This window comes from Bos indicus, chromosome 3 (assembly GCF_029378745.1).
Source record: "Bos indicus isolate NIAB-ARS_2022 breed Sahiwal x Tharparkar chromosome 3, NIAB-ARS_B.indTharparkar_mat_pri_1.0, whole genome shotgun sequence".
Classification (NCBI taxonomy): domain Eukaryota; kingdom Metazoa; phylum Chordata; class Mammalia; order Artiodactyla; family Bovidae; genus Bos; species Bos indicus.
The window spans coordinates 84,263,089-84,278,517 of NC_091762.1; positions in this window are offsets into that span (position 1 = coordinate 84,263,089).

Below are 15,429 nucleotides of genomic sequence, written 5' to 3' on the forward strand. Positions count from 1 at the left end.
TCCAATCCCACCCAAACCCTGGATCAATAAAAACCAGAGCTGGAAGGCATAGTAGCCTTTCCCCAAGAAACAGTGGAATCTGGAATTGTCCACTGTTTATGTACCCAGGGAACACTGGTCCTTAGGAAGGATTTAGCCATAGGAGTATCTAATGACACATCAGGTTATAGCTTTCTTATATGAGCCTATATTTGTGAAAGGATCATTTGTCTGCCTGTATTTTGCCTGGAGACCTATGAGAAGCAGAATAATAGGCCCCCAAAGATGTTCATGTCATGATCCCCAGAACCTTACATGAAAATAAAGACTGCCTATGTGATTAAAGTAAGGATCTTAAAATGGGAAGATTATCTTGGATTATCTGGGTGGGCTTAATACAATGACAAAAGTACTTATAAGGGAAATAGAGAGGCAGGAGAGCCAAAGAGGAGATGACTGAAGCAGAGGTCAGAGAGGAGAGATAATTGAAAGTCTTATACCACTGGCTTTGAAGATGGTGAAAGGAGCCATGAGCCAAGGAATGTAGATGGACCCTAGAAGCTGGAAAAAGAAGGAAAGAGATTCTCCCCTAGAGCCTCCAGAGGAATGCGACTCTGCTGATATCTTGTGTTTAGTTCAGAAAGTCCCACTGTAGACTAATAACCTCCAGAACTACAAGATTATAAATGTGGGTTGTTCTAAGCTACTAAGCAAAATAGGAAACTAGTCAGTTATTATGGAGAAGGCAATGGCACCCCACTCCAGTACTCTTGCCTGGACAATCCCATGGACGGAGGAGCCTGGTAGGCTGCAGTCCATGGGGTCGCTAGAGTTGGACACGACTGAGCGACTTCACTTTCACTTTTCACTTTCATGCATTGGAGAAGGAAATGGCAACCCACTCCAGTGTTCTTGCCTGGAGGATCCCAGGGACGGGGGAGCCTGATGGGCTGCCGTCTACGGGGTCGCACAGAGTCGGACATGACTGAAGTGACTTAGCAGCAGCAATAGCAGTCAGTTATTATGTTCAAAGTGTGTTATTAATAGACTGCATATTGTTGGATCATACTTTTCTTCCATTTTGCTAATCTTTGTTGTTTAAAATATTTAGACAATTTGCATTTAACTTAATTATTCATATGTTAAGGCTTATGTCTGCCATTTTTGTTACTTGTTTTCTCCCTTCATTTCTCATTTTATCCTTTTTGCCTCCTGAATACTAGTTGAAATTTTTAAAACATCCATTTTCCTTTATTTACAATGCTTTTGAATACATCACTTTGCATGATTTTCTTCAGTCATTGCTCTTGATATTATAAGACACATACGTAACTTATCATGATCTATTGGTAACAACATTTTACCCCTTGAGGAAAAGTACTAAAAGCTTACTTCTATTTAGGCCCCTTTATCTTTCCTACTTTTAAAATGGTACAACAACAATAGGAAACTTAGATGGGCTCAAACTTCATTTCACACACGGCTACTCGGATGGGCTTGGCAATTAAACTTTTTAGGTTCAAATGTGCTGCTTGACCTTGAGCAAAATCCTTTATCCCTCAAGCCTCAGTGTTCTCATCTATAAATTGGGAATGAACTAATAAACTACCCATAAAAAAATATTTCTGCTTATTTACAACATTTTCAAAATTGTTCTCATTTTCATTTTTTTCATATAATAAGCTTTATTTTTTAGAACAGGTTCACAGCAAAATTGAGCAGAAGCTTCGATTCTCATATACTCCTTGCCCCCAAACACATATGAAAGAAAAGTGAAAGTGAAGTCACTCAGTCGTATCCGACTCTTTGCCACCCCATGGACTGTAGCCTACCAGGCTCCATCCAGGGGATTTTCCAAGCAAGAGTACTGGAGTGGGTTTCCATAGACTCCCCGTTATCAACATTCACCACCACAGTGGTACATTTGTTACAGCTGATGAACACGGACACATCATATTCACCCAGAGTCCATAGTTTACATTAGGGGTCATTCTTGATGTTATAAATATATAATGACATATAATGAAAAATCAGGCTTCCCTGGTAGCTCAGCTGGTAATGAATCCACCTGCAGTGCAGGAGAACCCGGTTGCGAAGATCCCCTGGAGAAGGGATAGACTACCCACTCCAGGATTCTTGGGCTTCCCTGGTGGCTCAGCTAGTAAATAATCCGCCTGCAATGCAGGAGACTTGGATTCAATCCCTGGGTTGGTAAGGTCCCCTGGAGAAGAGCATTGCAACCCCCTCCAGTATTGTTGCCTGGAGAATCCCCATGAACAGAGAAGCCTGGCGAGCTACAGTCCACAGGGTCACAAAGAGTCAGACATGTCTGAGCAGCTAAGCACAGCACAGCACATTTATCCTTTCACCTACTGAAGGATATCATGATTGTTTCTAAGTTTTGGCAATTATGAATAAAGGTGCTATAAACATATGTGTCCCTTGGACTGCAAGGGGATCAAACCAGTCAATCCTAATGGAAATCATTCCTGAATATTCACTGGAAGGACTGATCCTGAAGCTGAAGCTCCAATACTTTGGCCACCTGATGCAAAGAACTGACCCACTGGAAAAATCCCTGATGCTGGAAAAGATTAAAGGCTGGAGGAGAAGAGGACAACAGAGGATAAGATGGGTGGATGGCATCACCAACTCAATGGACGTGAGTTTGAGCAAGCTCCAGGAGTTGCAGCCTGGTGTGCTGAAATCCGCGGGGTCACAAAGAGTCAGATATGACTGAGCAACTGAACTGAACTGAACTGAAACATATGTGTGAAGGTTTTTGTGTGGACAAATATTTTCAAAACCTTTAGGTAATTACCAAGGAGCATGATTGCTGGACTGTGTGGTAAGGATAGGTTTAGTTTTGTAAGAAATTGTTCAGCTGTCTTCCAGGGTGGCTGTGCCAGTTTACATATCACTAATATTGAATGAGAGTTCTTTTGCTCCACATCCTGTTACTGTTTTGGGTTTTGGTGTTAGTGTTTTGGATTACAGCCATTCTAATAGATGTGTAGTTGTATCTTATTGTTTTAATTTGCATTTCCTTGATAAGATATGGTGTGGAGCAACTTTTACTATGATTATTTGCCATCTCTATAATTTTTTTTCACCTTAACTTCATTTTCTTATTTTTTTAAATTAATTAATTTAATTGGAAACTAATTATTTTACAATATTGTGGTGGTTTTTGCCATACATCGACATGAATCAGCGATGGATTTACATGTGTCCCCTCATCCTGAACCCCTCTCCCACCTTCCTCTCCACCCCATCCCTCTGGGTTGTCCCAGAGCACTGGCTTTGAGTACCCTGCTTCATGCATCAAGCTTGCACTGCTTGTCTTTTAACATACAGTAATATACATGTTTCAGTGCTATTCTCTCAAATCATTCCACCCTCGCCTTCTCCCACATAGTCCATAAAGTCTAAATTATAAAGTCTGTTCTTTATATCCATGTCTCTTTTGCTGTCTTGCATATAGGGTCATCGTTACCGTCTTTCTAAATTCCATATCTGTGCATTAATATACTGTATTGGTGTTTCTCTTTCTGACTTACTTCACTCTGTATAATAGGCTCCAGTTTCATCCACCTCATTAGAACTGACTCAGATGTGTTCTGGAGAAGGCAATGGCACCCCACTCCAGTACTCTTGCCTGGAAAACCCCATGGACAGAGGAGCCTGGTAGGCTGCAGTCCATGGGGTCGCTAAGAGTCGGACACAACTGAGCGACTTCACTTTCACTTTTCACTTTCATGCACTGGAGAAGGAAATGGCAACCCACTCCAGTGTTTTTCCCTGGAGAATCCCAGGGACAAGGGAGCCTGGTGGGCTGCTGTCTATGGAGTCACACAGAGTCGGACACAACTGAAGTGACTTAGCAGCAGCAGCAGCAGCAGTAGCAGCAGATGTATTCTTTTTTATGGCTGAATAATCTTCCATTGTGTATATGTACCACAACTTCCTTATCCATTTGTCTGCCGATGGGCATCTAGGTTGCTTCCATGTCCTAGCTATTGTAAACAGTGCTGCAATGAACATTGGGGTGCATATATCTGACTCTCTGTGTTATCTTTTAGGGATTTTATTTTGCATTTTACATTCAGCCCTGTGATCTATTTTAAGTTAATTTTTGTGAGAAGTGTAAGGTCTTTGTGAAGATTCTTTTTTTTTTTTTGCATATGGATGTCTGGTTTGTCCAGCACTATTTATAGAAAATTCAGCTTCATTAAAAAAAAATATTTCTCCTGTGTTCCTTATGACAGATAATAGCAGTGCATCCTGGAAATACCAAGGAAGAAACCTGGAAGTTATCTTTGGTGCTATCTCCTTCCTATATCTGATGGATCACCAAGTTTTTAAATTACACCTCATCAATACTCTGTAAACATTACTTCATCCTCACTGCAACTTTGTTTATTTCAGAGCCCCAGATATCTCTCATCTAGGATCTTGTGACAGACTCCTGCCCAGTCTACCTGGCTGAGTCCCACCTTCCTCTCAGTTTACCTTCTTATTCCCATCAGAAGGATCTTTCTGAAAAGCAAACCTGATCATCTCTATCTGGCTTAAATCTCCCCAGAAGCTCCTATTTCATTTACAATAAAATCCAAATTCCTTTTCCTGGCTTAAAATGTTTATCCTGACTGAGTCTCACCCACCATCATCCCCTCCCCTCTCCCTGCACAGTCAGGACTTGTGAGCTGATGCCTGGAATGGGCCCTGCTCTCCCTGACTCTGAGACATCTGCTTTCTGCTGCTCCTTGTTTTGAAACACTCTGATCATCCACTTTCCAAGTGTCTCTTACAGAGTGTTGCAGGCCTGACTGAGGACAGCAGTTCCATCAGGTCTCACGAGGCTAAAATGAAATTACCCACAGAGACGTGTCCTGGAAACTCAAAGGGAGAATCCATTTCCTTGCCTTTTCCAGCTTCTTTTTTTTAAGTTTTCAATCTTAGTTTTTGGTTTTTGGCAGTGCTACACAGCATATGGGGTCTTAATTCCCCAACAGGAGATCAAACCCACATCCCCTGCATCTGAAGCATGGAGTCTTAACCACTGGATCTCCAGGGAAGTCCCTCCGGCTTCTTTTTAAGTTAAGGAAGATCCCCTGGAGGAGGAAATGGCAACCCACTCCAGTATTCTTTCCTGGAGATTCCCACGGACAGAGGAGACTGCCAGGCTACAGTCTATGGGGTCAAAAGAGTCGGACACAACTGAGTGACTAAGCACATACACACAGATGCCCCTCTGCTGTCCTTCTGTCCTAATCTGTGCTTCCCACAAGTGTGGCATTGATGGTTTACAATTGTGATGATCTCTTTAAAAGCAGTAGTTCTTATGTTCATTGACTTGTGCCTTACTGTGACACATTACAAACTAAGGAAGAGAAGCAATGTAACAGACACCTCCCTGTGTGCTAAGCACCGAGACTAAATTTGTCGTTTAGCTGCAAAGTCGTGTCCAACTCTTGCAACCCCATGGACTGCCAGGCTCCTCTGTCCATTGAGTTTCCCAGGTAAGAATACTGGAGTAGGTTGCCATTTCCTTCTCCAGGAGATTAAATATATGTTTAATGATTTGCCGAACTTGTTTCAGATTTCTCTTTTTTCTCTTATGAAATAAAAGGTTATGACATAAGTAAAACTCTACCTCTCCCAAATCTTTCTCTACTTTCCCTCCCTACGAATAAACACTAACCTGAAGTTGGTGTGGAGAAGTCTTTTTACTCCTCCGTTCCCTCACTAAACATAAGGCAGAGAAGATGCGTGTCATTTCACTGTGATCTCTCTATTGCCCTTGCTTAGCCCAGGGCTTGTCAGTAATGCTGCTTCAACAGCTGCCTGGTTAAAAACTAGCCTCGGCTTGATTGTTCTTAACTTGCCAACCTCCAAAGCAGCTCTTTCCAATTTTCAAGGCAGCTCTGCCTATCATTCTTATTTCAATGGAAATTTGCTCCTTCTTGGAGAAGGGCTGAGATTATCATGGGGGCAGAAAGAAACAAAGGACAAAGCATGAATTTTGGAATCAGACTTCCTGGATCCATGCCTTTCAGCAATTACTTAACCTCTCTGGATGTTTAATTTCCTCCCTTGTAAAAATGAGGTTAATAATACTCATTTAGCAGAGGTTTTGTGAGGATTAAATAAAATAACAAATGTGAATGTTCCCTGTAGGGTGGAATAGGTGCGCAACAGATTGTACCATTCCCATAAAAATAATTAAGTATTTTATCTTGTTTTTCTTTCTCAGACTTTTCCCCTCCCAAGCTTTCCATTTTCTTTCTCCATTGCCAGGCCCACATGCATCACAGTTTCCTTCTTTCATTCCCTTTCCCTGGACTGGAAGGACACTCCACTGTGTACTGACCGACATGGTCCAAGTACTCTTCAAGATCCAGTGGTACCGAATCCTGAATAATCCAGCTTTCTTGTCCTTTTTACATCCTTCAATGCGGGGCATAGATCCTTCAGCATCTGTGGTATTCTCTCTACCATGGCATCCGTGTTGGAATGGTCCTTCTCATTCTATCTGTAAGTTACTGGTCTCTATTATTTTCCACACTTCTCAGCACGAGCATGGGAGATGGTATGACATGGACTCAGACTGCCTGAGTTCAACTCCTTATTCTGCCACTTGCTCACTATATGATCTTGATGAAGTAGCTTCACTTTTTTAGACTTCTGTTTCCTCAGTTGTAATGTGAGGGAAAGAATATCTACCTTATGATACTGTTCTGAGAATTAATAAACTCCATCTACAAAGGATCTTGTACTGTGGTTCTCCCTAAGTGCTCAATAAATGCTGGACATCATTTTTATTATTATCCATAAAATAATACAATGCTATATGTCAATTATATCTCAATTTTAAAACAACTTCTGTGGTTTATTCATGTTAATGCTACCGCATTAATTTCCTATTGCCACTGTTAACAAAGCACTGCAAACTTCGGGCTTAAAACACATTTATTACAGTTCTAAAGGTCAGAAGTTCAAATTGGGTCTCACTGGGCTAAAAAGAGCATCTGCAAGACTGTCCTTCTGGAGGATCTGGGGAGAATCTGTGTCCTTGCCTCTTCCAGCTTCTAGAGTTTATTCACATTCCTTGGCTCATGGCTCTCCATCACTCTGACCTCTGCTTTGGTCATCCCATCGCCTTCTCTGACTCTCCCTCCTCCCTCTTTCACTAATAAGGACCTTTGTGAGTACTTTGGGCCCCACCCAGATCATCCAAGATAATCTCCCCTTCTCTAGATTCTTTATCACATCCTCAAAGTCCTTTTGTGGTATGGTTCAGATGGTAAAGCATCTGCCTGCAGTGCAGGAGACCCGGATTCGATCCCTGGGTGGGGGAGATCCCCTGGAGAAGTGAATGGTGACCCACTCCAGTATTCTTATCTGGAGAACCCATGGACATCGGAGCCTGGCAGGCTATAGTCCAGTGGGTAGCAAAAGAGTCGGACATGACTGAGCAACTAACACTTTCATTTTCCATACATTCAAAAGTTCTGGGAATTACAACAAAGGCATCTTTGGGGGGCATTTCCATACCAATATGGTAAAACTCACTCATTATTCAGCACACATGTACTCATCACATTCTCTATGCCAGGCCTTGTTTCAGTCCCTGGGATTGCAGTATCTACTATTCACATGACTTTTAGTCTAGAGAAGACTGGAAGGCAGCGGATCTATCTTATAATGTATGTTTGCGTGTGTGTTAAGTCACTTCAGTTGTGTCAGACTTTGTGTGAACCTGTGGATTGTAGCCTGCCAGGCTCCTCTGTCCATGAGATTTTCCAGGCAACAATACTGGAGTGGATTTCCACGCCCTCCTCCAGGGGGCCTTCCTGACCCAGGGATTGAACCCGAGTCTCTATGTCTCCTACATTGGCAGATGGATTCTTTACCACTAGTGCTACCTGAGAAGACCCAGCTTATGATGGTATGTCCCAAAATGTGGAGGCGAAATGAGAATGTCTCACATTTAACAGTTACCCAAAGCTTAGTGCTCTTTTGATCCATGTAGAGGCAGGAAACAGATGCAGTCTATTGCTTGTTAGGTTATGCACACACTAGGGTGTGTGAATACATGTCAATTAAGTTGATATAGTCTCGAATAAAGAAGACGAATGGTACATATGTACAATAGAATATTACTCAGCCATAAAAAGAAATGCATTTGAGTCAGTTCTAGTGAGGTAGATGAACCTAGAGTCTGCTATACAGAGTGAAGCAAGCCAGAAAGAGAAAATTTTCATGTATTAAAGCATATGTTAGAAATCTAGAAACACGATACTGATGAACCTATTTGTAGTACAGGAATAGAGATGCAGACATATAGAAAAGACTTTGGACACAGCAAGGGGAAGAAACGGATGGAGAAAACTGAGGGAGCGGCGTTGACATATATACACGACCATGTGTAAAACAGCCAGTGGGCAGCTGCTGTGTGGGCACAGGGAGCTCAACCTGGTGCTCTGTGACAACCTAGAGGGGTGGGACGGGGCGGGATTGGGGGGAGGTTCAGGAGGGAAGGGACATATGTGTAACTTGTGGCTGATTCATGTTGCGTGGCAGAAGCCAACACAATATTGTAAAGCAATTATCCTCCACCTAAATTTTTTTTTTAATGGAGATAATCTTGAAATAGTTCTTCTAATGAGAAGCCAGTGGAAGACAGATACCCAGTTTTCAAGTGAGAAAGGACAATATTGCACTTTGTTTTCTGCTTAGCACCAGGGTTTTATGTGTACATTGCAAGGATTTGGGCCAGTGGTTTACTTTGGACATTGTCTATCCTGTAGAGTGAGCTTATTTCATTTACCTTATTACCCATTGGAATAAGCACACTGCTTTTTTTTTTTCACATCTATGCTTTCAATTATTGATTGCCAGGATGGCCGAGGACATCACTACATCCCATTCACAGAAACAGAAGATGGAATATGAAGCATGAGCACAGGGATGGGCAGCACCTGCCAGAATTCTTAGCAATATGGACTGTGACTGGCGAAGCAAAACCAGGAAAAGAGAGCCTACCAAAAATCCAAGGGTCACGTCAATTATGTCTCATTTTGATAGCCTTCTCAGAAATTTACAGAAAATTTCCTCTCTAGACCATATATTTCCTACCTAATAATTCTAACCCAAACTTTCTCTCCAAGTTTCTTATCTCTTCTATAATCTTCCTCTTATGTGACTACTAAAAAGCAGGCTAATCACCCCAGAAGAACAGAAGCTAGAAAGGTTTTCCCTCTTTTCAAGTGCTTAACAGAATGCCACATGTTTCTGTTAGTTGGAGCCTGGGCTTGTTTGTATTTTGTCTACTTTAGCTCTGAAAGAACCAGAAAGGTCTGGAGTGGCCTTCTTAAAATGCAGTTAGTTCACTCTAGCTGTCCTTCTGTTTATTCATTATTTAAAAAGGTGAAATCCCTGTGAGTCACTTTGGTTTGTAGAGGTCATACAGCTCATTTTGTGAACATTGTACTGACATTCTCTCATTCCACAGTTATTTACTGGCTACCTACCGTGTGAAAGCTGTGTGCAGTGGGGCAGGAGGTTGGAAAGGGAATTCACATTTACTGAGCTCTGTGTGTGCAAGCACTGTGACCTTTTGTGCACTGTGCTAAGTCTCTTCAGTCATGTTCAACTCTTTGTAACCCCATGAACCACGGGCTGCCAGACACCTCTGTCCATGGGGATTCTCCAGGCAAGAAGACTGGAGTGGGTTGCCACGCCCTCCTCCAGGGGATCTTTCCAACCCAGGGGTAAAACCCACAAATTATTTAATTTGCCTAAAAAGTATCAGTCATTATACTCACAGGTTTCGGTATGGCAGGTAGATCTCTTCTTCCAGGCCAGGTACAGTTGTCCATCTATATAGCGCTGCATGGAGAAGGTTCATGAGGCAGAGTTCAAGCATGATGGGAAAGCATGGCGAGATCAATGAATAATGACTGTTGTGTGAGAGGGGAGAGTGGTGACACAAATGCCATGTAAACTTACTCACTGAGCTCTTACTGAATACCAGCCGTGTTCTGAGCACCCTGAAAGCACGTGTGGATGTAAATACAATACAAAGCAATGTGTGAGTAATGCCAGTGGAGGACCACGAACACATTGTACCAAAGAAAGTGTAGAGGAAATGCTCTGGAGAGGCCAAGAAGTCATCAAGGAACAGCTGTTACATGAACTGAGCCTTGTGTATCAGTTAAAGATTCATCAGAGAAGCAAAACTACTATGACTGTTACGGAATAAGGAATTTATTATAGCAATTAGACATTATGTAATTATGGGAGGATCTGGGGATGTAAAATCCAGAAAGAGGAGCTGGAAGATCAGAGGTCAAATCACTAACCAGTCTTCCTGAAACACTGGCACTGGTAGGTAAGTAGGAATTGCAAGGGAACTCTGGAAAGCCAGAATAAATCTAGCTGCTTAGATGGGACCACCAAGGGGATGACGGACAAGCCCAGGGAGATGGTTGACTTTGCATCTGGTGGTGGGTTGGGGAAGCTGGTGGTCATCAGGGCCAGCAGTTGGGAAGAAGAGCTTGTCATGCAGCAGTGGAAACAAGACAAATCTGAACCTGCTAGCACCAGCTTTTGTCTCTTGTCGCATCTAATAAGACTTTGATCTTCCCAAATCCCTGCAAATTCTTTTCATCAACTCTAACCTGGAATCGCAAGAGATCCTGGGAAATGTAGTTCTAGCTTAGCCAAGTTGACACAGTTTGCAACATCACACCTCAAAAAGTGAGACAAATTTGCATAAGAGAAGCAGTGAATGTGGCTTATGGGAAGGTTTGTAAGCAAAGTTTCAGAGGTAAGAATGAGTAAGTTAGTGTTTAGGAAATCATGAGTAGATCAGCCTGAATATAGTGAAGAGTTCATGCTGGAAGATCATGGAAGATGGGGCTAGAAACAAATATTGGAATCATTAACAAATTCATTAACTTATTCAACCATTATTTATTGAGCACATATTAGCTATCAGGCACTGTACAAGTTGCTAAGAGTATAGTGATGCATAGAAGAGTCAGATTTTAGAAGGTTTGGAATGTTACACTGAAATGCTTGTCCAGTTTTTGATCCATCTTTTGAGAAATAGTAGACTCTCTCAGTTGTAACAACCGATCAGTTGAATTTCTGCCCTTAATTCAACTCAACCAGTGCTTAATTCAATTCATCCAACATTTAAGTGCCTTCTCTGGGCAAGCTCCTCAGAGGCACACTCTCATTGTCCCCTCAAACTGTGAAATATGCCTGCATCTGATGATATTGGTCAGAGTGGAAGTGTGAGTCACTTCTTGCCCTAGTAATGTTCTAGAATGATTTGTGCTCACATTTTACTTGAAGTCATGATGTCCTCTTTCCACAGTAAAAATACTTTACTAGACACTTAAGTGAGACAAACAGCATGCAGATTAAATTGCCTAAAACCACCACATTTTTGTTAAAATAAATGTTATTTCAGAATTCTGTACAGATGTTGATGCATAATTCCCATTAGCTTATCTTGAGTAATCTGTGGTCTCTGTGCTAGTAATGGGTAGCTCAGCTTAGTGTTGTGCCTTTGCTTGGCATATGGGATCTCATTTCACCCTCACAGAAGCCCTGAAAGGTAGATACTTTCATTAGCCCCATTTGGCAGAAAAGTAAAGCAAAACTTAATGAGATTAAGTACACTTCCCAGGATTATACAACTAGTAAGAGGCTGAACTAAGCACCCACTCCTCTCAACCACTCCACAGACAACAAAGGAGCAGCCAACTACTCTCGAGTTTGGCAACCATTGACTTAAAGACTCCTCCAGGCGACTCAGAAGGACCATTTCACAGGCAGAAAAGGTGTCTAAGAAGTATCACTCATAGTCTTAATAGATACAAGTTGAGGATAAAACATCTATGGAAGGAAATCTGCAAAGAGCAAAGGAAACCTTTGAAGTCTTTGGGCTACGCTCCAATGTTGCCAGTTGGCATGTGAGCATTTCCTCTAGATTCCAAGATTCAGGCATGGGCGGCTCAAACCCCTCTTTGTGAGAGTTGGAGAGCTTAAAGCATTGAGTGATGGGTGCTATCTTTCTTTACAGCCAGCCCCTATACTTATCACTGGTTCATGTGGATATGCTGCCGTGTCTGCTAAACAGGCAGTGTAATGAGGATCTCATTGCATGGCATGAGTGCCCATGTATGAGAAAGAGCTCCAAGTCTCTACAGAGTAAGAAGGGAACTGAAACTAAGGACAACATCTGATCTTTGAAGGGTTTGCCATAGAGTTGGGAGCATTTCCTCCTTTTCATTTCTCTTTTACCACTTTCTGCTGCCCTTGATCCTTACTGAATATTGCTAGCAACTTGATAGACTCTCTGTATTTCTTGATATAAAGCCCAATCTCTTCCCTCTGCTGCAACTGGTAATAGATTGCTGCATCACTTTGTAGTTTACCAAGCAGCATTGTATTTAACCCTCATAAGAGCATAGTGAGGTCAACAGGGTTAGTACTATTATTTCCATGGTAAGGAAGAGGAAACTGAGACCATGAGAGAGGAAAAGACTTGTCCAGCTAGATTCAAGATTAGTCCCTGCATTTTCTGCTTTTCCATGTAAATAACGTCAGTCCTAGGAAGAGAACACCATAGTTATGAGTCAGATATTTTATTTTTTAATCAAATTTTCACATGCTGGCATCCTGTTTTATTTAGGACCCATTTAAAATTAAGTTTTGGATGGTATCTGAGGTTGTGTTGGGATGATGAGGGGGTAGACAGGAATCTAGAGTGCACAGCCCTATGACCAATGGGCAGCCTTGTTTACAGCACAGACTCTGCAAATCAAATGTGACAAATGGGCAGAGTCTCATAAGTATTCCAGCTCTTCACTTCCTTAGTTTGATTACATTGTACCGGATGGCATTTGGAACTCGGTTCAGGGTGCATAGAGCTGAATTATGCAATTTTCCAATATGCAATTAACTGGAGTAGCAACACATTCAATCTAATGGGGGCCACACAGAGACTGCATAATTCTTGGGAGCACAAGCTGATTATGCAGTTAAGTGATATGCACTTAACAGAAGTGCACCACATTGCTCTGATCCCATTTCTTCCGATAGATTCTGCACAGCACTTTACTCTAGCCTTTCTGCTTTTATGATCAAACATATTCTAACCTGTATCCACTTGAAATGAGAACCTTACAGTTCATATGGAGATTCGGGATATATTTCTTTTAAAAATCAACCTTTAAAAATCTTAACTCTTAGATGCAAAAATGGATGAGTATATGAGAAAGGTAAGGGGTGAATCTGAGGCTCCAAATGTCTGAGTTGTAGAGACTGGGAACAATACATCAACTGTACAATTTAGGATGCTTTGCTTTTAATCTCTTTCCTTTTTTTTTTTCTTGGTTAGGAAGCTGTATTTCAAATACAAACATGAGGTGCATGGAAAAGTTTCCTTTTAACAGGTCTTTGCTGTCAGTATTTTTTTTTTTTTTTGAAAATTGATATTGTAGAAAGGGGGCTCTTTTGCGGGAAACACCAATTAAATGACAGTTCATTGAGTATGGCCAGTTTTAAGCTACTCTAATGATGATGGATTGTTAATTTAATTTGGCAGGTCTCACTGGTTTACTGTGTGCTTGCTATAAGCCCTGAATTGACCTAACTCCTCTGGGGGACCCCAGAAGTATAAAATATGGCTGGCTGTCCTCAGCCTCCTTGGGGGGTCATGACTCACGCATACAAAGTAATTGAGAAACAATGAAACACAGCATATGATTAGGTGTCCAAAATGGCTGTGGAAGAGAGTAAAAGATAAAAGAACTCAGAAAGGGAGAAGATGAACTGAGCTGGAGTTTTTCATCACCAGGGAGACAGAGAGGGAGACAGAGGGAGAAGCAAGGGTCAGTGTTTCACACATCAACCAGAAGTGAAGTTGCTCAGTCACGTCCGTTGCAACCCCGTGGATTGTAGCCTACCAGGATCCTCCGTCCATGGGCTTTTCTAGGCAAGAGTATTGGAGTGGGTTGCCATTCCCTTCTCTAGGAGATCTTCCCGACCCAGGGATTGAACCTGGGTCTCCCACACTGTAGGCAGACGCTTTACCATCTGAGCCACCAGGGAAGTAGGGGGTTCCATCATGTAATGATGAGCACTCTGGACTCTGAATCCAGCGATCCAAGTTCAGAACTCAGTGGGACCTTTCTGCCTAGTTAGAAGAAGAACACTTTAGGGGCTTCCCTGGTGGCTCAGATGGTAAAGCATCTGCCTGCAATGTGGGAGACCCAGGTTCGATCCCTGGGTGGGGAAGATCCCCTGGAGAAGGAAATCGCAACCCACTCCAATACTCTTGCCTGGAAAATGCCATGGACAGAGGAGCCTTGTAGGCTACAGTCCAGGGGGTCGCAAAGAGTCGGACACGACTGAGCGACATCACTTCACTTCACTTTGTCTCCATACTTCCTCTTTGGAGGTGTTCAAAGCATGAGGCCATGGAGATGGGCTATGGATGATTTGGGCATCTGCTGAGAGAATTAACTGCATGACAAGCACTCTGTCTCCCAATCCTCAGGTCCTCTGATCTGGGAGGATTTCAAGAAGCAGGTGGGAGTTTTGGTCCTCCTCCTTCTCTCCCTCTCCTTCCCTCCTCTTCTCCTTTTTTTACATAATTATTGCTTTCTCTTCCTTTTAAAACCCAGGGATTGAACCCGGATCTCCTGCACTGTAGGCAGACACTTTACCGTCTGAGCCACCAGGGAAGATTTTAAAATATAAGGAGATAAATATATATATATATACATACATACATACACACACTAGTTTATTTGGTTATTTTGGATCTTAGTTGTGGCATGTGAAGACTTGGTTGCAGCATGTAGAATCTAGTTCCTTGGCCAGGGGTCGAACCCAGGCCCCTTGCACTGGGAGCAGAGTCTCAGCCAGTGGACCACTGGGAAAGTCCCCAAAGTGAAAGCAATGTCCAATGTTTACTCATGAGCTCTCCAAATGTTGGTACCCTGTTTTAAACATTTTTTAATAAATGTATATATACACAGTCTCTGGCATATAGCCCCTGGGAGCAAGACAGAGTAGTGGTTAGTGAGCTTGACTGTCTCTGCCATTTACTGTATCACCCTGGGCAGATATTTAACCTCTTTGAGGCATGATTTCATCATGTATGAAAGAGGAATAAAAATAGTACAGACTTCTATTACTATTACGTACTATTCATAATCCTGTGTATGATAGGATTATGAAGATCAGCTCAATTAATAAAGGCAAAATTGTTAGCTCGGTGTTTGACACATACTGAGGGCCATAGACTTCCTGCATTTCCCTCTTTTACTTTGGCTTCTTTTTCTCTTTGTAGGCATGGAATTAATTTTGAGCTAAATCATTAAACTTTCCACTTTTCAAACTGTTTCAAATGAGTCATTTTAC